Source organism: Cavia porcellus, unplaced genomic scaffold, assembly GCF_034190915.1.
Source record: "Cavia porcellus strain 051 isolate PalLab524CR breed Dunkin Hartley unplaced genomic scaffold, mCavPor4.1 scaffold_2, whole genome shotgun sequence".
Lineage (NCBI taxonomy): Eukaryota > Metazoa > Chordata > Mammalia > Rodentia > Caviidae > Cavia > Cavia porcellus.
In genome coordinates, this window is record NW_026947485.1 from 65,662,463 (window position 1) to 65,689,109 (window position 26,647).

Below are 26,647 nucleotides of genomic sequence, written 5' to 3' on the forward strand. Positions count from 1 at the left end.
CCTAAACTCTTCTATTATTATTGCCATCACTGCTTCCTTTTAGTTACTATTTGTATGAAATACTTTTTTCATTTTTTCACTTTCAATTTGTGGGTTTGGGGCCTACAGTAAGGCTCTTGTAGACAACATATAGTTAAGCTGTCTATTTTTATCCATTCTGCCAACCTGTTTTTTTGACGTGGTAGTTTGATCTGTTTACATGTATGGTTATTACTGATAAAAAGGAACTCACTCATGTAATTTTGCTTTTCGTTTTCAGTATGCCTCCTAGTTTTTGTCCCTCACATCCTGCGTCACCATCATCTTTTGTATTTGTTGATTTTTTTTGGGGGGGGATAATGAAAGTTATTTCTTATTTCCCTTTGTAAATATTATAACTTTTTGCTTTGTGATTATTGTGAGGATTACATTTAACATCCTGCAGTGCTTTTCATGTTGGATGTCTGCTCAAAGATTCAAGCATGAGGGGCTTGGCTCCTAGGTAGGCTGTGTAGTGGGAGAACCTTAGATCAATAAAGAGCATTTCCTCCAAAGACATTAGGGTTGTCCTTGTGTGTCCCCTAGTAACTGTGGTGAGGGTTGTTATGAAAACCTGAGCTTGGCCCCATCCAACTCCCTGACTTCCTGTTTGCCTCTCTCCCTTCCTCCTTCCCTCATTCTTTTTTCTGTTAAAGGAGTGGGAATCAGTAACATTGTTTCTTATTCAATCTGAGACAGACTAGTATGAAGTAAGTATCCAATTACAAACAGAAAAACTACCATCATAACAGCTTCTTATAATATCATCACCATTTCCAATTATTTCAACATCTTGTATTACTTGTTTAGCAAAAGCTAAGTGGAAAGAAAGAGGCTTATAACAAAAACCATATTATTTACCAGATACTTCTTTCCATGTATAGCAAGGTCTGAATAGAAAAGCCACTTTAGAATAAAGAGTGGAGATGCTGTTGTTAGATAAATACAATCTTAAAATTTTCTTTCAATCTAGAAATTCTCTCCACAAAAGCAGTAGAGAAATAAAACTTTATTTAATAAACATCAAGCCTAAGTGTGAGGTGCATCACAGGAAATGTGCTAAGAGATTTTTTTTCAGTCTTTATTTTGTATTACTACATGTTTGAAGTACATAATGATTACATTCATTGTGGGGAGTTGGTATGTGTACAAAACACATCTCAATTCTGTTTTCATCCCCTCCCCTCTCTTCTTTTCTGTCTCCCTTCCCTCTTCTCTTGGTTTCCTTCTCATTTCAAAAGATCTATTTTTCTATTTTCTATTACCTGTATTTTATTTTGCTCTTTATTTATATTTTGACTCATAAGAGAAACTATGTGATATTTAAACTCATGTGTCTGATGAATTTCACTTAGCATTAAGGTTTCAAAGTGCATTCATTTTCCTACAAATGGCTCAAGTTTGTGCTGAATACTAATTTACTGTATATGATTTACTCATATAGTCAAGTAGATAAAATCCCATTACACAACCATTTTTCTTTTCTTTGTTTTAGGTTTTGTTTTGAGGATTGAAACCTGGGCCACTGCACTGAGCTACTCCCACAGCCATTTAATATATATATAATTTAAAAATTTTGAGACATGATTTTATCAGTTGCTAAATTGCTTAGACTAGGCTTGATCTTGTGTTCCTTCTGCCTTAGCGTTTCACTTTGCTGGGATTATAGGTGTGTGCCACCATGTCCAGTTTACACAACTCTTTTAAAGATAAGCGATAACTAGTCCTCAACTTGACAAAACCATTGATTACATCCTAACTTTACCCAGTAACTGGAATATATATATATATATATATATATACACATATATATATATATACATATATATATATATATGATCTAATCAACTTTATGAGAGTTGAAAGGACAAAAAAATGTCATATCTGTATGATAGGAGATACTTTTAAGGACATGGAAAAAAGTAAAAACAAGAGTCACATCAGAAAAATTTAAACAATATAAATACTAATTTTAAAACATGAAGAATGCTGGCTTCCTGTCACTATAACAAATACCTCAGACAATCAACTCCTAAAGAGAAATGGTTGACTTTGTCTCGCAGCGTTGGAGGTTTCAGTCCATGACAGGGCCCATTGCGTTGTGTCCATGTTGAAGCAGTGCCCCGTGGCAGCAGCACACTCTGGTCCATAAAGAGGAATCAGTCATTTGTGATAAAATGGCTGCACCTGAGACCATAATGTGAAGTAAAATAAACCAGACAGGCAAGTTTAAAAGCCATGTGATTTCTCTTATGTGAGAAACCCAAAGTATAAATACAAAAATAAAGGATGATAGGAAACAGATAAACTGCTTGCAAAAGGGAAAGGGACCAAGAAATACAGGAAGGGGCAAGGGAGAAAGGAGAGGGGAGGTGGCTGAAAAAAGAATTGAGATGTGTTATGCACTCGTCCCAACTCCTCACAACAAATGAAATCACTGTGCACTGTTGACAGGTAGCAATAAAAACAAAAAACAAAAACCAAAGCCGCTTATCTCATGTCAGTGCAATGCAAAGAGGGCGTGCCCGCAGTGATCTAACTTCTTCTGCTAGGCCCCCTCTGAAGGGTTATAATACCTCTAAGTAGAATCACTGGCTAACAAACAAGTCCACAGCACATGAGCTACTGGAGGGATCTGAAATCTAAACTGTAACAATTCTGTTTCCGCAAAATGTCCACAGAAGACCAATCTATAGAGGCAGAAAGAAGACTAGATGTTGCCAGAACCTGGAGGTGGGAATGGAAACTGGCTGTCAATGGGCATTAGGGGTCACATTGTGCTTGTGAAACTTTCTAAAATGGGATTATGGTGATGGGTCGCACAATTTAGTGAAAATATTCTTCAAATATGTGTGTACCAAAGTTGGTGAATTTTATTTGTTTATTTTTTATTTAGAGAAAAAAAGCAAAACCAAAAAAGGATAAAAATAATAAAGAATTAAAAAATAACAGTAAGAAATGACTAGTCAAAAAATAGCAGTAAGAAATCACTAGTTGATACATTATATATTGTTATCTTAGAAGTAGTTATTCAAGTTAGAAAAATCAAAGAATAAAAATGGACAGAATTGAACGATGATGGTACAAACTATTCTGTTTGATGAACTAACAAAAACTTGGTAGTATGGCTGTGTGTCTTGCATACTTAAACATACATACAGTTCTGTCCTTTAGAACACTTTCTTTCCCTTCCATTATTACAATGTCTATTATACATTTTGAATCTTACTTTCAGTTTTTTATTATTTTTTATACTAGAGAGACAATACAATATTTACAAATGTGAGTCTGATTTATTTCACTTATGAGAATATTCTCATTGCCTCCATAAAAATTGGTGAATTTTATAACATGTAATTTAGTGCAATTTAAACAACTGTAATAACTTTGAATCAGTAAAATGTCACATCATGTGATAATATGAAAGGAATATATACAAAGAGTAGGTGTTTTGTATGTGAGGGGAGAAACTATATGTCTTGTTAAATAACAAAACTTTTGATTTAGCTATATTAATTGTTTAAGAACAATTTGACTCTAAGATAGTTCAAAAGTTGCTCTGTAATTTACTTCTGTTATTGAATAAGTATTTGAGGTTTCATTCAGTGTGAATCTGCCTTACCACTCAGGCTACAGGAATTTCAGCACTCGTTACTCCGTTTGGATTTTTCTGTTCTGGTATTCCTGAGTTTATGCTTGGGGCAGGGACTTTCTTTGATGAGAATTGAATTTCCCAACACTTTCTACCAGTGTGACTCTTCCAAAAGAGATTTTCATGTCAGAAGTGGTTTTCATCAAATTGGAAAAACTCTCTTTGCTCAGTTCTTTAGTTCAGTTTATAGTAAAGTTAGTTGTTTAGGATAAAGACTACTGAGCTGTTAGCTAGTTTATTGATAAGACAGGTTATTGTTCCTCTGCTAGACACACAAACAGAAATAAGAACCACTTAGGGCCCAGGAGGACAGATGGCATGAAAAACCAGACCAGGCTGCCTGTGGCGGAGACGCACTGGGAAGCTTGAGTTACCCAAGGTGGGGACCTGACCCTCTGCGCCTTCCCCTCACAATGTGCCCTACTGTAGGATTTCCTTTGCTGTACAAACATTGATGTTTTCCCCATGTTGTACTGAGTATTGCACTGCAGTGTAACCAGGGATGCTGAACAGCACAGATTGATTTTACTTTGTGTTGCAAAAGGAGGAGAGGTAAATGATCCCTTAATCTGGAACCCAGCTGAGATGACACCTCGCTTTCTGGAGGGCGTAAACTGTTACTTGAAAAGCACAGAAATGTAACTTTTCTGAAAAATAAAAGGGAGAACCTACTTTTCATTGACCACTTAACTATTATTTTATTTTTTTCTGTTCAAGAATTTTATTTTAAAAAGCAAAACAGAAAAAAAGAATTATAATGATACAGATTGTCAAAAAAGAAAAGAAAAAAGTAGGGAATTAACAGTAGTTACTACGTTGCACATTGTTATGTCAGAAAGGGTTGTAACTGTTATTTTAAACCAAGGTTTGCTCTCATTGTAGGACTGTGTTCCTAATTAACAAGTTGCTTCCCTAAACTCAGCCTCACTGGAATCAATGCAGGCCTAAGAGGATGGATTTAGATACAGACTGTTGTAATGAGGGGTTGTGCAGAGAACAATTAGAATCAGGACATGGAATTTATATTATTTTATGATGGTCACCTAGAGTTAATGTGAGGCTTTATTTCTAGAGAAAGGGGGCAGGATCCCTGCGGACAGACTCCAGACAGCCAAGTTCAGCTTCTCAGACAACTTTTTTTTTTTCTTTTTTAGGATGGAGCTGGGATTTTGGAACCTTATTCTCTCAAAAAGAATGGTCAGCTTCATTTTTCTAAACTGTGTTACTTGGCATTTGGGTTGCCAGAGAGAGATAAAGGGATAATATTAGAACATTAAAAATGATTCATGTGTAAAATTGGGATTGAGGGAAAGCATGATTGGAACCCAGGAGAAAAACCATGAGCTGATATTTGGGGGACGTAACAGAATTTATTTTCCATGCCAAGTGAACCCAGGCAAGATTATTTCTTGGTGAGTTTACCAGATTAGTGTTTTATTCCTAATGAGTCTCTGTTTTAAAATGTAGATATAATTTAAAACAGTTCCAAAAAGTCTGAAGAGTGCAATAAACATCTTTTTATTTTTTTTTTAATCATCCTATTCGTCTGGCTTCTCTGAAGTTTTCATGTTGCTTTCTCCCTTGTTATAAGAGCTATCCACTTAAGGGTTACCATGAAGTTGCTCTAACTTTAAATTTAGACTTGGAAATGTTAAAAGCTGTGCAACCTGACCTGAATAGAAATGTGGTCACAAAGCGTAAAGGAAGTCAATGAAAACAGGATTTTAATATTTTAGAAGCCACTTCCTCTGGTGCATTGGAAATTTAAATAGAACAGTAAGGGGGTATAGGAATTGGAAGCAGAATATGAAACCTGCCAGGACAGAAAAGGCGAATGCATGTCTAGTTTCATTGTCCATCATAAATAAAGAATCATTAATAAACAGCTCAAAGATGAGAAATTCTTCTTGTCTTTTTTAATCTCAAGAAATAAAAGCAAATTTGTCTAGCAGCACAGGTGAAGTTTTGCAGTCTGGCATTTGGGCCTCACTACTGTGTTGTGAAATGTTTATGTAGTGTATCATATTCTTGGAAGATGTTCGGAGCCCTCTAGTTACTTCAAATCACTTTCACATCTGCATCTGTTCCCCATTATAAATCTCTGATTTGACTTTTTTCTCCTACTGCCCATTTTCTTACTGTAAAACAATTAAAATATTTATTTGAGTTACTTCCCATTTCTCCTTGTTTCTTTTAGGTGTGTATAAAGTGTAGTTTGTATAAAATATAGTTACTATCCAGAAAGACCCAAATGGGGAAGAGTGATTCTTAATGCTTACAGATAAGTAAAATCACTTTTGCTTTGATTCAGTAAATAGGGCTGTCACTTTGGTGCGTGAAAACGTAGATTTGAGGTCTGACAAAATGCCAGCATATGACATGGAGCTGGGGTCCCAGAGTGCTCCTGTTGAGTGGATCCTCCGGTGACATGTTCTGAATGCCTTTGCTGGGAAAGCATTTTGCCCAGCTCAGCCCCTCTCTGTGATTAATTGCCTGGTATGCCGGCTTTGTGCTTTGAACTTGAAAAGCCCAATGTAAATACAGAGTGCATCATGATGGGGATACTAATGACAGGATGATAGATAAGAACCTTAGTGAAATGTGACTTTAAGCACTTTAACAGAATTCAATATATATATATTAAAAAAATTTTTTTTGACACAAGGAAATAGTGTTTGACTATGCAGGAATTCACTAGGTTTGCTCTCAATGTGGCACATTACTTTGCTTCCATTCATAATGATTTTCAGCTTTTCACACACATGGGACATGAATTATTGGTTCCCAGCTCTACATCTGTTTTTCCATCTCTTTTGCTGCTATTAGCAATTGGAAAAAAGAATCTATAAAACTACATAGCCTATAGTTATCTCTGAACAGATTTAATTGGCCACACCTTAAAAAGAGTTCCTTCTTTTGAATATATTGTGCAACCAAATGCTTTCTCCCCCTCCTCCTGACTTCCAATCAATTTGGGGCCTAAGGCTGGTGTAATCTATCGTTGACAGATATGTTTAATGAGCCTGGCTTTGAGCATTCTTAGCTGAGGGACTGTGGATTAGGTTTTATCGTATTTCACATCTTGATTAATAATCTGGGAGGAGGCTTCAACATGCTAATGGCATGAAACTTGCAATATGAACGAAGCTTGGAGACGTTACAAAGAGAGAGGGAAGCTTACAGCAGTGTGGGGTGGCCAGGTGGGAGGGTCTGTGTGAGCTGGCCCCACAGCACTGCTTTGCAGACACTGGTAAGGAGGGGACTGGAGAGGGCTGGTTTGTGGAGGGAGCCAGAGGCCCGACCTTTCCTGGTGTCCTCACACTGGATCTGAAGGGCTGCAGCTTGCATGTTGGCCCAGCACAGAGCTCTTTTGTAATGTGTTACTCACTGCTAGTTCAGGCCAACTTTGGGAAAATAATGAGAACCATAGGTTTTCCACATTAAAGAGGAACCTGGAATGTAGCAGTGCTCAAACAGATCTGGAGGCAGCACTTCCTTATGGAGTGGGCTTCTGGGAAGCGTTTTATGACCAGACTTCACCGTGGGCACACGTGCAAATCCCTTGCTCTGGCCACCTGAATCAATTCTCTTGACCTATCAAATTGCTTCAGAACCGTTCCTCTATTAGGTGGGGGAAATGCAATCTAAATCCTTCCCAACTGGAAACACTCTTAAGAGATCAAAAGAGCAGGATCTTTGTATTAGGAAAAGCTTCACTGGATGTTCTTCCTGGTCCATGTGCCCATTTTATGGAATTAGTGGAAAATGGATTTTGACATCCCTCCCTTTGGTAATTGCTGTGGTTTGAATGTGCCCCTCAAATTTCATGTGTTGGGAACTTAAAACTCAGTGCGACAGGTTTAAGGAGGGACATTTAAGAGGTGTTTATGTCATGAAGGTTCTGACCTCCACATGAGTGGAATCATTCCCTTCTCTCAGGAGTGGGCTTTGGACTTGGCCTACTTACTCCCTCTTTCTGGTCCTCTTGCCTTTGCTGTTGGATGATGCAGCAGGATGGCCCTCATCAGATTCCAGCACCCTGAAGCTGCACTGTCCAACTTCTGGAACCGTGGGGAATGAATTTCTTTTCTTTATAAATTACCCAGTCTGTTGCATTCTGTTGTGACAACAAAGACTCGACTAATGCAGTGATACAAATGCTTTCCCATGAGATGTGAATTAACTCAGCTTTCCTGACCTGTATGAGGAGGACTGAGGGGCCGAGGTCAAGGCCTGAACCAGAGACGCATAGAAAACTTATTTTCTATTTCTTGGTCTGTTGCAACTTTCAACAAATACACACGTTATAAGTTAAGAGCAGGAGAAGAAATTATTTCTTCTATTCATGGAATCAAAACTTCTGTTATTCTATTTCCTCCTGAACCTTAGGCCTCATAAGGAGACTTGGCCCACATAAAATTATGGAGATTAAAATGAATAGAACTGGAAATGTGAGTGGGTCTTGGCTTTTTTGTTTTGTTTTGTTTTTATTTTAAAGAGATTAAGACAAAAGAGGACATAACAAAGCAGATCAGATCGGAATAATGCAAGTAACATAGCATTTTACCACAAGACAACCCATAATTAACAGTAACTACCATAGTGTCTCTTTCTTTGAAATAGTTGAGCATAGCTTCATATAATACGATAGTATCAAACATAACAAAACAGTATAAAACCATTCAAGAGAATGAAAGCATTACAGGGCTTTCAGAACCAAATAGTAGAGAACGAACAATGGCTACTATATTATCTCATTTTCCATAGAAAATGTTTATACTCTCACACATAATAACATCCAATAAGATATAACAGGCTAGAACCAAAGGCAACAGAAAAACAAAAGCATAGTGGGACTTCAGAGTAAGATGATACTAAATCAGCACTGGCTATTCTAATGTTTTCTTTTAAATAACTGTTTATACTATCACAGATAATAAAATCAAACAAACTAGGATAAAACCATTCCAACTAATGAATGAAAACATCATAAGGCTTCACAGCAATATAATGGGGAATCATGATTACCACATACTTTTATGTATTCTTACCATTTCTTACACTAGGGAGACTATATGGTATTTATACATGTGAGTTTGATTTATTTCACTTATAAGTATGGTCTCAAGCTTCATCCATTTATTTATAAATATCTCAATGTGATCATTATTTATAGCTGAGTAGTATTCCATTGTATAAAAATACCACAACTTTTTTATCCATTCCTCAGTTGATGGACTCTTAGGTTGTTTCCAGGATCTGGATATTACAAATTGTGCTGCTATAAACATGGGTGCACATATATCACTGTGGTATGATTTTCTGTGATGGTATGGTATGGTTCTATGATGATGATGGTGTAGTTTTCAGTTCTTCTAGGAATATGCCTAGAAGTGGAATATCAGGAACAAATGGGACTTCCAATCCCAGCTTTTTGAGAAATCTCCAGACTGACCTGCACAGTGGTTGCACCAGTCTATGCTCCCACCAACAGTGCAGGAGAGTTCCCTTTTCCCTGCAGCCTCCCCAGCATTTGTTGTTGGTAGTTTTCTTGATCCTGGCCATTCTTTCTGGAGTGAGACAGAATTTCAGTGTGGTTTTAATTTGCAGTCTCTAATGAGTAATGATGATGAACATTTTTTTCATGTATTTATTTGCCACTTGTATTTCTTCATCTGAGAACTGTGCATGCATCTCAGATGGGGTGGGACTTGGCTTTTCAACCCATCAGACTCCCAACTATGGAACTTTTGTTGGCCCAATATTTATATTGTAGAGAAAGTGGAAGACTTCAGGATGTTCTGGGGACATTCATTAGATAGCACATGACCTGGGATTTTTAATATTTAGGATGACTGCTATCATATGCCTTACATACCTTACAGGATAAAAAAAGGTAGTGGAAGTAAACAAGTTCACTTTTGAACACTTTGCTCATAGAAAGTATTGCTTTTGAAATTTTCAGAGCTTCAGAAGACATGAACCTGTGAGCTTGGAGAAAGACTCAGGTAAATAATTTGATTCTTGCAAACTGTTTTGAAATTACCTGCCAATTTCAAAGCCATTTATATATCCCAGTTGCTTGTCTTGGTGAATAAAGAAAACTTCCATAACATCTGGAAAGTTGAGAATCAAGAAAATTATACAGTACTTCCCAATGAAACCATACTGTTGTAGCTTTCACATGACTAACACACTGACTAACAATTTCATTGCATTGTCAGTGAGATTATTTGGAGAGGCCTTTCATGTCAAAAATAGTTACTTCATTGCAAATTGGAAGCTGAGGGAGGTGGACTATTGGAAAGAAGGGGAAAATAGCTCTTGAAGACATTTTAGCTTTAGTACAACATTTAATAAGTGTCTGGCAGATTATCATACCCTTACTGCTACTTATTCATCATAATATTTATTTGTGAACAAAAAAGTGATTGTAGAGTTTAATCTGTTTTGAAGGTTGCTTTTACGCTTTGGAATGAATGGTACTAACAAGTATAAATATAAATGTGATTACTTTTATTATTCTTGGTTTTAACTTGTAACTTCAAAGAACAGTGATGAGGGAGGGGTTCCTAACACCTAGGAGTTTATGAAAGGTCTTGGAAATATAAATTTTGATAGATTCTGAGTAGGAAAAACATGTCTTTCCCAGGAAAATAGCTTTGACCTTTTAAAAAATTTTATTTTCTAATAAAATAATGCTAGTACATGAACTTTTCCCTAAAAAATATAACTTGTTTGCATTCTGAGGGTTTTAAGTTTAAGCGAATGTGGCCTGCACAGAGAAGAATGAAAATCCCCACCTGAAGAAAGGAGTAAAGTAGTGGGAAGGGAGGCAAAGCAAAAGAAAATCAAGCTGAAATCAAAGGAGGGATAAAAATGTCAGTGGAAAAATAGGAGAGCCCAAATCTTCTTGAATATTTTATAGAGAACTTTAGAAGGAGCTTGATCACCCAAAGGACACACCACAGGGTTTAATGTTCGAAAATGAACAGCAGATGTTGGATGTCAGCAGATAATATCCCAGTGGGTGAAGAGCAGTTAGGGTGAAAGAAAGTAAAACACATTTTCAGGTGGTCTCTATTACTTTGGGTACATCTTTGATGAAGGGTAAGTTTCTTTTGCAATTGTCAGAGGATCATTGGAGCAACCCAGTGATTTTTCTAGTTAATTCTAAATATTCTAAGCAAATATGGGAGGACAATTAATTAGGTAATGGCCATTTATAGAACGTCTTTCATGTATAAGTCATTTTGTTTTGTCATAAACCCTTTCCTGAAGAAAACTGTGATTGAAGAAAACTCTTTGATTTACAAAAGCCTGTTCGTAAGTCAAGTTGGGTGGGGAGGAATTATTGTTTTTCTCAGCATGGAAACCTCCTCAAAAATGTCATTCCTGACCACCATATTTGAGAGATTTCTCTAGTTTGTTTTTTCAGTGATTGCTTACTCCTTTTTGTCACTGTACTGTTATCACAGATTTTATTATTTTCTGGAATTTTATGTCCATATTTGTTTCCTTGGTCATTATTTGTCTGTCCTACTAGGTTATAAACCCTATGAGATTAGAAATGACCTTTCTGATTGCAGCCCTTCCAGGGGGAGAACCAGCAGTATCTCCTGAGATCCATGCCATGTTGGAACTTAGGACTCTGGGAAGCCAAGCAAGCACCTCCCCTTCCTGGTAAGTGGTGGTGGTCTGGCTGACTGCAGCCCTTCCAGGGGGAGAACCAGCAGCAGCTCCTGAGATCCGTGCCATCTTGGAACTGAGGACGCTGTGAAACCAAATGACCATCGTGCCTCCCTGCTAAGCAATAATGAACCTACGTGGCCTAGAGTCAAATATCCCACTTCCCCTATCCCCCCCCCCCATTAGCAAATGGGAACCAGAAATCTGAGCATCTCCTGAGAGGTTGACCATAGCAAATAAGGGGGACTTCCTTCTGCCATTGCTTTGAAGGCAAATATTTTTATTACTGTTTTGCTCTTTTCTGATTAATGGTACTGCTATATGCAATATTCTGTTTTGATAAGTTCTGTAGTGTTCTACCTTTCATCTCATTTTGATATACGTGTTTGAAAGAACAACTATTATAAAGATAACAAAATATACTGTGATATCTGTTACTGTTATCCCGGTAACCTGCTGTGAAGTTCTGTACCAATTTCACTATACAAACTTGGTTGGCTTTATTCTGACTTGTTCTGTTGTATACCTTCAAAATAAAATTAAAAAAAAAAAGAAATGACCTTTCTTTTCCTCTTCACGTAGCTCAGTTCCTAGAGTAGTACCAGACATTCTGCACTATAATACATGGTGGGAACTTCAAAATGCATGGTGAGCCTGCAATATTTCAGATACAATATAATTATAGGACTTCAGTGGAAGATAAATATATTGCTTCATTATAGTAAACAAAATGTAAAGTCAGAAAGAAAAGAGAGATGATGTGTAACTTGCACGCCCTTCTTGTTTCTTGGTTTGTGGTTTGAGAAAGTAACATAGAGGATTGCTAAGGAAGACAATCTCTGGCTGAGATGAGTGTCTTCAAGAAACTGGCAGGAAAGGACAAGATAGCTTATTTCAGGTGAACCCACTAAGCTTTAGATAAATCTACTAGCTCATTTCTATCCCATCTCCTGTTCTCTTGCCCACTGCTTCCAAAGAAAAATACTGAGGGTTAATGTTCTAGTCTCTGAAACTGTGACACTAGCTTTTCTGCCAATAATTTGACCTATTTATTTTTATAAGACATAGTTTTCTTTTTCCTTATTCCCCCCCCACCAACAAATGTCCAGCTGGTGCTGTGACTGGTGAGATTTTGTGCATACTGTTTGCAGAGTGTATGGTAATAGCTCCGTTAGGAACCTCTGGTATCTAGTTTTATTCCTTTGGTTTGGGACATCCGTGGAAAAGGGAGAGATTTAGAAACTGAATTTGTTTACATTTGCCAAAAATAAGACTTGAGAGTTTATGCTTCAAATATGACTGCCATTTGATTGTTGAGATTCTTCTGCAGAATTCTTCACTGTACTCTGTTCTTCCCATTAATTTAGTAAGCTGTGTTCTCTGCCATGAGGGATTAGGTCTGTGTAGCAGTCAGATTAAGGGCTGACAGTTTGCTAGCATTGAGGAAGCAAAACTAAGATAGACAAAATTCTTGTTATGGGAAGGGGAACCACAACCCCAAAATGGTATAATAAGAACAAAAAAATGTGCAAGTGTCCAGTAATAACCAAGAAGATGTCAATTAACTCTCGAGAATAATTTGAATAAAGAGAAAAAAGAGGTGACCCAAGCAACATGTACATACCTTTTAAAGAATAATTGCTGTTTGAAATCTCTCCTGAGTCTTAAGTTCATGGAGGTATGAAGCCCAAGCAGTGCTCAGTGGCAGGGGATGGTTGGCACTACAGAGCTTGTGAGTTGGTTTTAAATTGAGTTGGTTCAATCCCAGTGATCATTGCATTGAACTTGTGGGAAGCCATATTGCTTTAGCACTGAGAGTTTTCTGGGAGATGAATCCAGCCTGTATTTTTTCCTAAAAAGTAGTTTATCCTTGCGTAAGAAATATACATTAATTGAGAACAGTGGAATGGAAATATCCATTATTTGAGGCTGTTATTACAAATATTTCTTTTGCAAAATTATAATGATGAGAGGTTGTTATTGTTTTAATGCTTTCATTTGGCAAATTTTACTGGAGGTCAATACATGCTATAGGAAAATCACTGGAAATACAAAACTAAAATGGCAAAGATATAGAATTTAAAAAATCAATCTGTAAATTTACATTATAGTTACAGTATCTGACTGTTACTTTTATGGTAACTTGAGTTGTAAATTTCCTTTAAGGGTTCAACATACTTTTGATTTAAGTTAAATGCATAAACACAAATTCTTTAGTCTGGACTAATCACTTTTTAGTCATTTTAAACCAGTTTCTCTAACTTGAAGCTGTAAAAAAATGAAAACACAAAAATAGTAGTATTAATGACAGCAATATATGAAAATTTTAGTATCTTAATTTTATAACAGACTCAGAGAAGAAAGTAATAGTCCTCCCATTAAAGAGGAGGGTATATCAGAAGCTGCAGCTAAGTGTATGTCCATGACCCCAGGATTCTAGGATTCCAATAAATCACTCACTCACTCATCAAACATGGAGTGTAACACTGGGAAATTGAGGTAAGAATGGGTCTCAAAGTCCCTGCCTGTAAGGAGTTTATAGTCTTGTGAGTAATGAGGCATGTGGAAATAATTATGATATGATTTGGCCATGCCTGAGATAGAGGCTCAAATATCATGCTACGTGAAAACCTGCTTTGGGTGATTATTGAAGACTTCCAGAGGAAGAATGCAGGCTGAATTGTTTGAACACGAATTTTCAGAGCACAATTAAGGGTTGAGAGTTGGGGTCTGAGTGGGAATGAGGTTTTGGGGTAGAGCCCTCTGTAGAGCGCCAGTTTTTCTTTTTTCTTTCAGAGAACAGGTAGATCACTGTAGGTAGAATGTAGGGTATGAGGGGAGATGTTAGAAGATGTGCTGGTAAGGTAGGTAGGGCTACCTCACAAGTGGATTTTTTAATGTGTCAATAACAAACTTGAGTTTATGCAATAGATGGGAGAGCATTTTAGAAAGATGAAGCTAGCAAGTGCCTTTAGCTTGCCTGTTTGTGAGAATCTTACCCAGAGAGCTATGAATGACTTTGCAATGGACCCAGAACAAAAGGAAGCCCTGGGCAACCTATCTGCATTGGCTTGTGACAGTGATGGTGACAGCAGCCGTGACTGTGACAGTCACATGAGTGAAGGCAAATGAAATATTTAACCATGGTACAAAGAGAACAAGAGGATGCAGATTTGGTGAATTTGGTACTGTGAAATATAGTGGACACAATGCTGACTTTAGATTAAGCTTCTAATGTACTATTTGCTAATCATCTATCAATGCGTCCCTCAGGAGCTACCATGTAAGCCGCAGCACTGCCACTTGCCTTCTGACATGAGTGTGTACACGAGGTCTGTGGTTCTTGTTGACAGGTAAGCCCCGCACACCCACAGCATGTTCACACTGCTGGCACTGGCAGGCTGTTGCTCATCTGCCTTTGCCAGCCTGTATGCTGCTACTGCTTTGATTTTAAAGGTTTTCTTAAAATTGCATCACAATTTCTACTTGATCAATGGTATGCCAGTTTGATGAATATGTAGATATGAATAATTATGCATTTTAGAATTGATTAAATGGGATAATAGCTGTTTTATGCTGGGCAGCTGGTAAAATAAAGATTGTAAGTAAGTGTAGTTAATGTACATGTATGTTTTCATAATTTTTGATGTATAATTCTGGTGTAGCCTTTACCATAGACTTCCATCTAGAATACCCAGGAATGTTTTGCGGGAGGAGTATTAGCTCAGTGTTAGAGCACTTTTCTAGCATGTGAATTTCTGGGTTTAATCCTCTGTATTGTGAAAGAAAAGATACTCTAGTATTGATTTGGAGTGTTTGGAGACCTAAGATGGGGTCACTTTGTTGGGAGTCACACGAGCTTAAACAGTGGCCATAGATGTCCTTGGGAAGGTGCAGGAGGGGGAAAGGACTTGGGACGTGTGTAGTGGTAATGGTGGGTGGATGGGGTGAAGGAGTCTTGGGTCACACTCTGTATCCTCCCTTAGGCCTGTGCAGGTAAGATGCCAATAACCAATGTGGAGAGTACAAGAGAGATAGATGTGAGGGACTCTTAAGTAGTTTTCATTCCTTGAATAAAGATCGATAAAGGAATTTTGTGTTGTGGACTTTCACATGTTTTACTGTTTCCCATTTCCAAGACTTTGTGCTGTTTCTTGCACTGGAAACACCCTCTCCCAACTCTTTAAAAATTCAAGAAGTATAGAGAGGCTTGTTGAATTCTCCACCAGCCAAATATAATGTGTCGGTAGCTCACTCTTACAATTCTTCCCTTCCAAGAAGCAGCATAAGAGGGTTTGCAATGTGGGCTCTAGAATCAAGACAGTATGGGCTTAGCTTTGACTTTTATTCTGTTTGCAGTTTTTTTTATCTGTAAAAACAAACTACTGCTAGTACTTATGTTACAAGCTTACTTGTGTATTAATTGAGTTCATTCTGGTAAAGAAATTCAAACAGTACCAAGAGATATGGTGATCAACGAATAAATGCTGGCAGTTATTGCAATCCCTCTTCTGGTATTAAACATTTCCTGTATTGTATTGTAAATATCTGTCTCCTGAACCAGTTCCCTCAAGGACTGGTGACTCTTTGAGAGTAAGAATCATCTTTTGATTTTTTCCAGCACCAAGCATGGTGCTGTACACACCACTGATATACTGACCTTTTCTATACTGTTGCTTTTGACTATAGAGATTTCTTGTTTAGAGTAACAGTACATTTCAACCTATTTTTTCCTTAGGCTTGAAGCATCAGGATGTATTTTAAACAGTGTTACAGTTGATGGTTAAGTCATGTTGTGACTCATATTTATGGTGTTCTTGATGCTGAATATTTGGTTAGGAATGCAACCACCAATTATTTCACTTCTATAGTGGTAAACGCAATCTGTTTTATGACTTGGTTTCCAGGAATGGTGAAAATTATGGATTTTTCCAAAGAACAGTAATATGTATTATCTTAGATCTCATGATTTCTTAGTTTTTCTGTGTAGCTTCCTGACATTAAACCAAGAAGGAAACTTACTATCCAATTACTTATCCACACAATAATCATGTGGTCTAATAAGTCTAGGCCGCATTTCCTCAATTTAATGGTGAGCATATCTGAGTCTTGTTTGCAGTTTGTGCAATGTTCCTCTCTTAATTCCTTTGCCCTTTCCATTCTCAGATACACTTTTGGGTTTCTCCCCTCCTCTAGGTTCTCCTCCTCTCTCATGCTATCCCAGTCACTGAGTCGTGTTGGCTCAGGCCTGCAGTCTCAAGCCTTCATTCAGCTTCTTGGTGATGTGACTGGAAGGACCCAGGTGACTGTACCTGGCTACAGGGGCACACGTTTTCTTGTGAGGTTCCAAGGAAGACCACCAAACAGCAGGGAAAACTGAAGATGAATTCTGAATGCAGCAGGCGTAGAAGAGCATGAAGACTCATGGAGACCAGCAGAAAGGTACACAATGCTTGCTAAACTGGAGGAACTCAGTTCATCTGTTCGGCTTGCACTGACTCCTCTAGATTCCAGTGACCTATATTTTTACGGTCTCATCTGCTACAAGAAAAAGCTTTTCTGGATATCAACCTCTGAAGGTAAAACCGAGACCATGATCACGAACATCCTGTGTGAGCCAGCAATTGCCTGATGCTTCAAGCATTCCTTCAGAGACTCCTCCTTCTACCTTTACTGATGCCATAATTATGTGTAGGTGGGAAAATATTTTCTATCTATTGCTGATAAAAATATACATGAGGGCAGAGTAAGTAGGCTCAACTGTGGGTCTAACTGTAAACCCCATGAACTTTAGTTTGTTGACTTTGTGATGTCTCTTGTGATGAATTTTCTGTTGCTTGGTCCTTGACTGGTTGAGGGTGTGATGGTTGGTTGATTGTGTCAGCTTGAGAACTAAACCAGCTTGGCAATTCTATACTGTAGAATGTAGAAGAGTTATCCTGGGGTGGCTCATCATTTGGATGGTTCAAAACGAAAATAAGGACAGACTGACTAAGCTTCTGTTCTTCACTAGAGCTCCTGTCTTTGCCTTGAGCTTGGTCGTTGTCTCCTGGATTCCAGGGCATATTCTTTGGCATCTGTCATAGACTCTTCAGCCTTCTAGGGCAGATTTTTCAGCTTCCACTGTGGATCCTTTGGCCTTCTTTGGAAAACTCTTCAGCTTTCTGGCATAGACTCATTGAAAGCTAATGGAAGTGTAGAATCCTGATATGGACTTGAATAGAACACTGCAGTGAGCTCCAGACTTTGGACTGAAACCTTAGGTCTTCAGTGTGTAGAACCCTCTGGTGCTTTCTTGTCCGATTCTGTGGGCAACTATTATAAGCTGATCTTGTAATTTCTTATACATTTACATATCTTGTGTTATATCTATTTCTCTCTAGTAAAATATTGACTGATATGGGGGATAGTTGAGATCATCAAATAAATGACATAGAGATAAATGAGCTATTGAAATCTCTGAGGCTGCTACATAAAGTGACTATTTTCAGTGTTTTTCTAGGAATATATGTTGAATTTTCATGCTTTCATTTAAAGACTGTTTCTTTGGATTTTTAAAAATAAATACATTTAACATTATGAATCACTTCATTTTCCTGTACCCCTCTAGGATCAGATCCTTCTCTAGTTTTGGTATCAGGGTAATGCCTACTTTCAGGAATGAATTTGCGAGTATAATTTTCCTTTCAATTTTATTAAAGAGTTTGAGAAGTAGCAGCATTAGGTCTTCTTGAAATTATTTGTAGAGTTAAGCGGTGAATCCATCAGGACCTGGGCTTTCTTTCGTTTTTTTTTTTTTTTTTTTGGTCTTTTTCCTTTTTTTATCGGTACCGGGGATTGAACTCATGACTGCCTGCTTGCAAGGCAGGCGCTTATGCCGGTGAGCTAAACCTCCAGCCCCCTGGGCCTTTCTTTCTTAGTAGGTTTTTAATATTATCTTTAATTTCATTGACTGATGTTAAGTTATTTAGAATTCTTTATCTTTTTGATTCAGGTTTGGTAACTCATATGTATCTAGGAATCTGTCCATTTTTCTATTTAACCACATTATAGGTTCTTGAAGTAGGTGTGGATGGTCTGGATTTTTGCAAGATCTGTAGTGATTTAATCCTTTTCATTCCAAATTGCAAGGATTTGAGTCTTTTGTTTATTTTTTTGATAAGGTTGGCTAACGGTTTGTCAACTTTATTTAATATTTCAAAGAACCAACTCTTAGCTTCATTAATTCTTTGTACTGTTTTCTTAGTCTCCATTACATTAATTTATGCTTTGGCCTTTGTAATTTCCTTTCTTGTATAAACTTCGGTCTTGACTTGCTCTTCTTTTTTTTAGATGGTTGAGGTTCACATTAGATTGTTTATTTGAGCTTACTCTGTTTTTCTGCTATGGGAATTAACCACTATAAATTTTCCTTAGATGACTGCTTTTATTGTGTCTGTAAGTCCTGATGTGTAGCACTGGAATTATTGTTTAATTGTAGTTATTTAATTTCTTTAATTTCGTCTGTGACCTATCAGTTGTTGAGGAGGATGTTATTTAATTTCCATGTACTTATGAAGTTCTTGTGGTTTCCTTTGCCATTGATTTTCATTTTCATTGCACTATAGTCTGATACCTTTGTGATACATTCAATTGTTTTGCATTTACTTAAACATACTCTATGAGCTGTTTTGGATAAAATCCTATGTGCAGCTGAGAAAAATATATATTCTGATGTTGGGTGGTAGAACATTCTATAGACTTCTACTAAGTCCATTTATTCAAAGGTTTGGTTCAGTTCTTATATTTCTTTGTTGATTTTTTGTCTAGTTACCTGTTTGTGACAGTGAGGTACTGAAGATGCCCCATTATAATTGTATTAGTGATTATTTGACTTTTCATGTCTATTAATATTTTATATAGTTGTGTGATATGGTATTTGATGCACATATATTTATGATTGTTATCTCTTCCTCTTGTATTATTCCCTTTACAAGAATGTAGTGACCTTCTTTATATCTCCTAATCAGTTTTGGCTTGAATTACATGTTTTCTGCAAGTAGAATAGCCATTTCTGCTTTTTTCTGGGTTTCAGATGCATGGAGTATTGTTTTCCATCTTTAAACTTTCAGTTTAGCTTTTTTGTATTAAATGTGTTTCATGTATGAGCATACTGTTGGATGATCTTCTTCAGCTACTCTACCTGACTGTACCTTTTGAGACCATTTACACTGATGGTTATAACTGATACGTATTGACTTATTCTTGTCATGCTATTTTCCTGTCCTTGTTTCTCTTTATTTTCTCCCTCTGTTTAGTTGTATGCTTGCCTCGTGGCTTCATTCTGTTGGAGTTCAGGGAGTTGTAATACTTATTATTTCTTTCTAAAATGTCCTTCAGGAGGCTGAGATAAGAGTGCTGAGATTAGAGGCATGTGTCACCATCCCTGGATCAAAAGCTTTTAATATTCTGTTCTTGTGTGGAATTTCCAGATTCTTGACTATTGTATGCTTTGGTATAGTGTTTTTTTATCATGCTAATTGGAGTTGCATATACTTTTAAAATCTGTATGTCAAATTCTTTTTTCCTTGCTACGGAAGTTTTCTGCAATTATTCTGTGAACAGTTTTTTTTTTTTAAATGATGTTTATGGTCCCTCCTGCTTTATCATGGAAACTAAACAAACATCTTATTCTTCTTTGCATCATCAAGCAGCTGTTGCATTGATTTTTTCATGGTATCTTGCTGTTTTACAGAAATCTTTTTTTTCATAATTGTAATGTAATCTTGTCTTTTAGATCTGATATTTTATCCTCACATTAGGTCTTTCTGGTGTGTATACTTTCAATGGAATTTTTAATCTGCTGGATCTCTGTTTGAGTCTGTTTTATGGATTCCATTTCTTTCCTATGGTAGACATTCATGGTTCCATGATTTTTATACACTCCTCTACTTTTTATCTGTATATACTCTAGAGTCACTAACCATGTCCTTCATTTTGATCACCATCTCTGTAGTCTTGTGATAAATTATTTCTGATTTGATTTTTTTTGAGACAAGGGCTTGCTTGTAGTTCAGATTGGCCTTGTACTTACTACCTACTCCATGTTGGCCTTGAACTAACAGCAAACCTCCTCCAACCCTACTCCTGGGCTAACAATGGTGTACCACTAATTTTTTTCTAGAGTCTCATTCACCTGCTTTGTTATTTATACTGTTACCACTTCAGAGAATCCAGATTGGTGGCTTCAAGTTATTCTACCTCACTGCCCTTTGTGTTTGCCTTTGCTGAATTGGAAGGCTGGAGATGCATCTTGCTTGTATGCCTTCTTATTTTCTTTTTCTTTTTTAAAAATTTAATTTGACTCCTGAGTTGATGCTCATAAATTCATTATAGCAGGCAGCTTTATTGCTAGTATCAAGAACCCTTAGGAAGTGACTACTTTTCAGAGGTATCCTCCAGGTGTAACTGACTTTTTGGTTTTTATTCTTTTGCAAGATCCTACCTCTTCAATTTTGGGGGGGATGTGAGATTGTTGCCTATTTGGCCTAGTCCCTGGTTCTATGGCACTGGCCTATAGTATTGTTTATGACCTCTAGGAAATCTCAGTCTTGGCACACCAGGATGAACAATTAAGTCACCTTGGTGAAAGTAGTACAATCGGCAATACCAATATCACATACACAGCCTAGAATATGACAACTTTGGTAAGTATTAGTTTACTGCTTTCACTGTACAAACTAGATTCGTGATTACACACCAAAACCCAAAACAAACTAGAAATTGTACATAGTAAATATGCCCTGAATATAGTGATTTCACCCTCAGGGAAGAAAATTTAAAAGGGGCTTGGGAGAAAATAGAGAAATAGGAGAAGAGGAAGAGATTAGAAGCTACATTAGAGCACAAAGGAAGATTACACAAACTTTAGGGTATTGGTGAAGAAGACAGGAGAGAAAGAGAGAAGGAAGAAATAAATACCAGAACAGAACAGAAAAACTAAACAGAGCAACTGAAATACTAGAAACAATGTTCTTAGTCATGAAACAACAAAAATGAACAATGAAAAGAACTTTCCCTCACCAAAAGAAGAAGAGGAGGAAGAAGAAGAAGACAAGGAAGAGGAAAAGAAAAAGGAGGAGGAAGTGAAGGAGGAAGAAGAAGAAGAAGAAAAGAAGAAGAAAAAGAAGAAGAAGAAGAAGAAGAAGAAGAAGAAGAAGAAGAAGAAGAAGAAGAAGAAGAAAGAAGTCCACTTTAGCTCTGTCTCTGCTGTCACTGATAAAGTGGGTAGAAAGAACCCAGATCTTGTTGTTTAATCTCAGTAAACCAGCTGTAGATTTATTGTGGATAATCCCAGCCAGTTTACAGCTTTAGTTCTACTGAAGTTCAGGCTGGGTTCTAGCTGTGAGGCTGGAACCTGATTTGTTCAGCCTGCAAAAGCCCATCTGCCTCCTTCTGGTTTGAACTCAGCTCCTTGATCTCCTGCTGATTTGAACTTGGTTCTGCCTCACCCTGATGCTAGGAGTTGCTAGATGGAGCCAGTCAGCAGCTACTCTGAATTCCAAGCTCGATGGCCCCTCTCCAAGATGCCTACTGGTCAATTGCGCTTTCCTCGGAGCATCTGATCCTGAATAATTCACCAGCCACTGCAGCGTACTGCATCCACAGCTCTATTCCACTGGTACTGGAACTGATGGCCCCACTGGTTCCACTGATTCTCTGTAGACGCCGCTGGGCTCTCCATTAGTCATCAGCAGTCTGCATGTTCCAACTGTCCCTCCAATGCAGCAAGTCAGGGCTCAGGGAGAAAGTTCCTCTTGCTACCTCCTTTTTCTGCGTTGAGGTTTCTCTCTTTGCTCTCCCTGTGGGCTTCAATTCTCACTTCACAACCTTGCTGAGTCCTAGGGATCCACTTCCATCCTTCTTCTTTTCCTCATGTTACATGTTTCAATGTCTGGACAATAAATCTTGGAGGAGTTGTTTCTGTGATGTTCAATACTCTGCCTTCTTTTCAGAAGTTTCAATTCTTGACTTCAGTCTGTGATGTGGTCTTAGACTGTACCTAATTACTATCTGTGATGTGGTCTTAGACTGCACCTACTGGTTTCTAATGCAATCAAAGATGATATCATTAAAAACACCAAAGCAGTGATTCTTTACTGGGTGATTTTTTATCCCTTACAGATATTTGGCAAGGTCTTGAGACATTCTTGGTCATTACAACTGAACTGGAGAAAAGGGTGCTGGCATATAATAGGTGGAGATTGAGCATTTTATGAAAAATCTTATAGTGTACAGGACAGTCCCCACTGTGAATGAATTTTTTGGACATAAGATGTTGATATTATTGAGATTAAGAAATTGTTATCCAGAGATATTTATCTTGGAGTTTGCAGCATGGTTGAATGTATAACTAATAAGTGGGTTAATTAAAAAATTTAAATTGAAATCAATTATGAAAACCAGTGGGGGAAATATTGAGGTGGCAAATAGTAATTGTACTTGTCTTAATAACAACAAAATAATACATGCTCTACTGAGTACTCATTGTAATTTACAAAAAATATAATAATCCAGATTGCTTCATCCTTTCCAACCATGTATGAGATTCTGGAATTAGAAATATTTTGAATATAAAGAAACCAAAGCATAGAATAAGATTACTATTCTAAGAATCACAGTCAAATACAAATATATGGATATTTTATACGAAGGGGGAAAACCTCAGATCTCTCCCTAAAACACAGGGCCATTCACACAGATTAACTGGAGCTATAATGGCAGAAAGTAAGGGCAGGAGCCAAAGCTGCTGTCACAAAGAAAGGACTCCCAGTTCTCTGTTTGGTATTTAAAAATAGGAGAGAAAGTGGCATAGCTTGAATCTGAGATAATGCTTGCTGTTTTGTGAATGCTCTTATAGTGCATTGCCTTCGAAACAAATTGGCCCTCTTCTACAAAGGTTTCTTTTTTGTACTCTTGCAAACTCATTTTTAATGGCTTGTGTGCCATCAGTTGTGCCCCTGAGCTGTAATGAAGCACTCTGCAAGTCACCACAAGCAAGTCAGAAATGAATCTCATAGAGAGGAAAGTGCTGGAACACTAATAGGTTTTAATCCAAGGTAAGCAAACCTATCGAACCACTACCATTTGCTTTGTAAAAATCTAAATGTCATGAAATTTTCAGCAGTTTTCCTTGCCAGCAAATCAGTCCTGGTCCTGAGACAGCTAAATAGGGATCAGAAGAGAAAATCTCAAATGCACGTAACTGCCCAGGAGTGCACCTTGAGGAGTTTACAAGCACCATCCAGGCAAAACAAAGAAATAATTGATGGAGTGCAAGGAAATCTGGCTACTGTCGGGCAGCATCTGAAAAGCCTGTAAGTGTGGCAGACATCTTGCAATATTTTCGATGCTATCTCCAGTATCTGGGTGAAGAAGGGGTTGTTGAAATCTGAAGGTTTTTGTTACATGAATTTTCTCCTTAGGTTTTCAAGGAAGTGGAAAGGCAAGATATGTGCATCTACTTTATGGCACTGAACCTAAACCATTTACTGAGGCTTAATTGTTACGAGCCCAATTGTCAGGTTGGTCTTACAGATTACTCTAGCAGCTTTTGAGAAATATGTAATCATTCAGAAAATAATGAAATAGAACAAACTAATTTTTAAACTGGTGAGATTTTCTGCATATAGAGGAGTTAGGAGGTTCATTTTGAAATTTTCTCCTTTAGTAAGTGGGTGAGATGGACTTGGGATCTTACCCTCAGGGTTGTGGGGACCAAGCTGTAGGTTCCACTTTAAAGCTTCTTGCAGATGCATTAATTGCTGCAGTAACTGTGGAGATGCCCCTGACACTTGACATTGAATGTCTTCCTCATGAAATGCAAATTGTGTCACTAGTCAAAATACAGCGGATGCAGGCTAAGGAAAATTTAAAAATCAGCTGTATTTTCCAGTTCACATTGAGGCATCTTTGCAGAGCTTACTGTATGCGAGATATCTGTGTTAACACTTTCTGACTTTAATACCATAAAACCTTGTATAAGCTCTGTTATTATACCTATTTTATTTTATATTTTGAGCAGTATCTCGCTATGTAGCACAGGCTGCCCTTGAACTCAGAATAATCCTCCTGCCTCAACCTCCCGAGTATATGGGGTTACAGGTATGCATAACCACGTCCAGCATCACACATGGTTTAAAGAGGAAATGCAGGTACAGGGAGGTTCAGTAACGTGTCCAAGGTCACACAGCCCATAGGAGGAATAAGTATAATATGAATCCAGGAAATTTGTCTCTGGAGCAATTCTGTGTTCTTAGCCACTCTGCTTCACTTCTCCTCAAAGTAAATAGAATGAATACACTCCACTCAATACAAATTACAGAAATTGAACAGATCTTCTGTTGAAGAAGCCTATGAATAATTTGCACTTGCTCCAGAAATGACCTGATGAATTAGAAAAATTTTGTTCCTCCTCCAGTGCACCTTATGTTTCTTTAGAGAAGCTCCTTTCCCAGATTCACTAGCCTCTATATAATATGAGTGTTGGTCTTACCAATAATTTATGGAAATTGAAGCTACCAATGAGTCTACAGATAGCCAGGAGTTCTGCTACCTGGGGACTCAGCTGGGAGTTGGGAGACAGTATAAAACAGTGTTGATTTGGGATTGTCAGCAAGGGTCTGGGAAAAGATTTCCATATTGTGGTTTTGGAAAGCAGAGGAAATGAAGAAAAATAGGATTGAGGCATAGGCAATTCTTCTCACACTTTAATGTGGTTTTGAATTTCTCAGAGCTCTTGTTTAAATGTAGATTCCTTTTTGTAGATCTGGGTGGGGCAGGAGATTTTTGTATGTCTAACAAATCCTAGGGATTGCTGGTGCTGCTGATCCAAAGTTCATATTTTGATGGCAAGAATCACCATGACCTAAAAGCTTATTGTAAATGCGAATTCCTGGATTGTATCCCAGATCCACTGAACCAGAGTCTATATTTTAGCAGTGTCCAGGTGATTTCTGTGGACTTCATTTGTTTGGAAACACAGTATAGAATATTCTTCAAAGCACAAAGATAAATCTATAAACACACCTGCAGGTGAATTGGCTATGGTGGGAAGATAGACTTACTGTGAGGTTCTTATTAGAAATAACATTCAAATCTTTCAAATATATGCTTTCTTTGTGATCATTTCAATTGCTGCAAAAGTCCTTTGGAGTGCTCTGTTCAAAGTTCATTTGTGAAAGGCTGCACGATCTTTTCATTTTAGAGAAACTTTTCAATGAAAGTTGCTCCTCCTTTAGGATCTGGCTATAACCCAAGTTTCTGAACATTTACTATTTAGAAGAATAATAATCAACATTTCCATTTTTGAATTTCCACTAATGTCTCTATTTCTGAATGACAAATCCTAAATTTTGAGTTGCCTCCAGACTGCACTGTGGTGCTGTCAACCCGGACAGCCTTAGAGATGCGTTGGGTGGTACCCAACCTTGACGTTTCCTGAGTCTAAGCCTTGGCCCTTCTAGAGGACAAACAAATGTGAGTTTAATCTCCCTCAATATTACCAGCTTCTGTTCCAACTTGCAGAACTTGGGACAGGCTTGGGAAGGTGAGGCCAGAGAGGCCAAGGTGTGAAGAACTGGGAGAAGTGGAAAACTTGAAATGTGTCCCAGGTAAGGGGAGAGGAGGCAGGAGAAACAACTACATCAAGGCTTCGAGACCCCCCCAAGCATGTTTCATTGTCCCACTGAATTTCACTTACCAAATACAAATTTAAAGTTTAAACAATTATAAGAATTTCAAGATAGTGACAACAGAGTATTAAACCCCAACTGGGGGATCTTTCTAAGCATGGGGCCCTGGATTAATGGACTGGTCTCACGCCCGTGAAGCCAGCCTGGACCCAGTTGTTTGGAATCTTTTGATCTGGGGAATTTACTCAGACTTGCCATATTGGGTCTACTTGAAAAACTATTTTTATGCTAATCAGATAGTATAATGCAATAGTTCTCCAAGTCTGTTCTGGACCAGAAGCAGTCACATTTAGAACTTGTTAGAAACACAAATTCTAAGTATGGAAACAAAACCTCTCAGTAGGACAAGCAGTCTGTGTTCTATAAAACTCTCCTGGTAACTCTAAAGTATGCTAAAATTTGAAGATCACTGATCTAATGGTTCTAAACTTTTTGTCAGGGGAAGAATTTTTTTTTAATTTGTTATAAATCACATTGTGTTCTAAAATTATGGCTCCAAACCCTACAGAATTTCTTGCAATTATTTGGAGATGGCAATGCCCAACAATTATGGGGT

The 26,647-nt window shown here is 37.6% G+C and overlaps 1 protein-coding gene across 1 annotated transcript in view; it reads left to right on the plus strand.

Annotated features, from left to right (window-relative positions):
• The window catches only part of Mterf1 (mitochondrial transcription termination factor 1), a 214,990-nt gene extending 192,187 nt beyond the window's left edge, over nt 1-22,803 (plus strand). Inside the window, exons 3-6 of the transcript XR_010045431.1 lie at nt 9,636-9,678; nt 11,260-11,353; nt 14,633-14,712; nt 16,556-22,803. The gene's annotated coding sequence lies outside the window, so the exon portion shown is untranslated. The remainder of the gene's footprint in view (nt 1-9,635; nt 9,679-11,259; nt 11,354-14,632; nt 14,713-16,555) is intronic.
• The last annotated feature ends 3,844 nt before the right edge of the window (nt 22,804-26,647 follow it).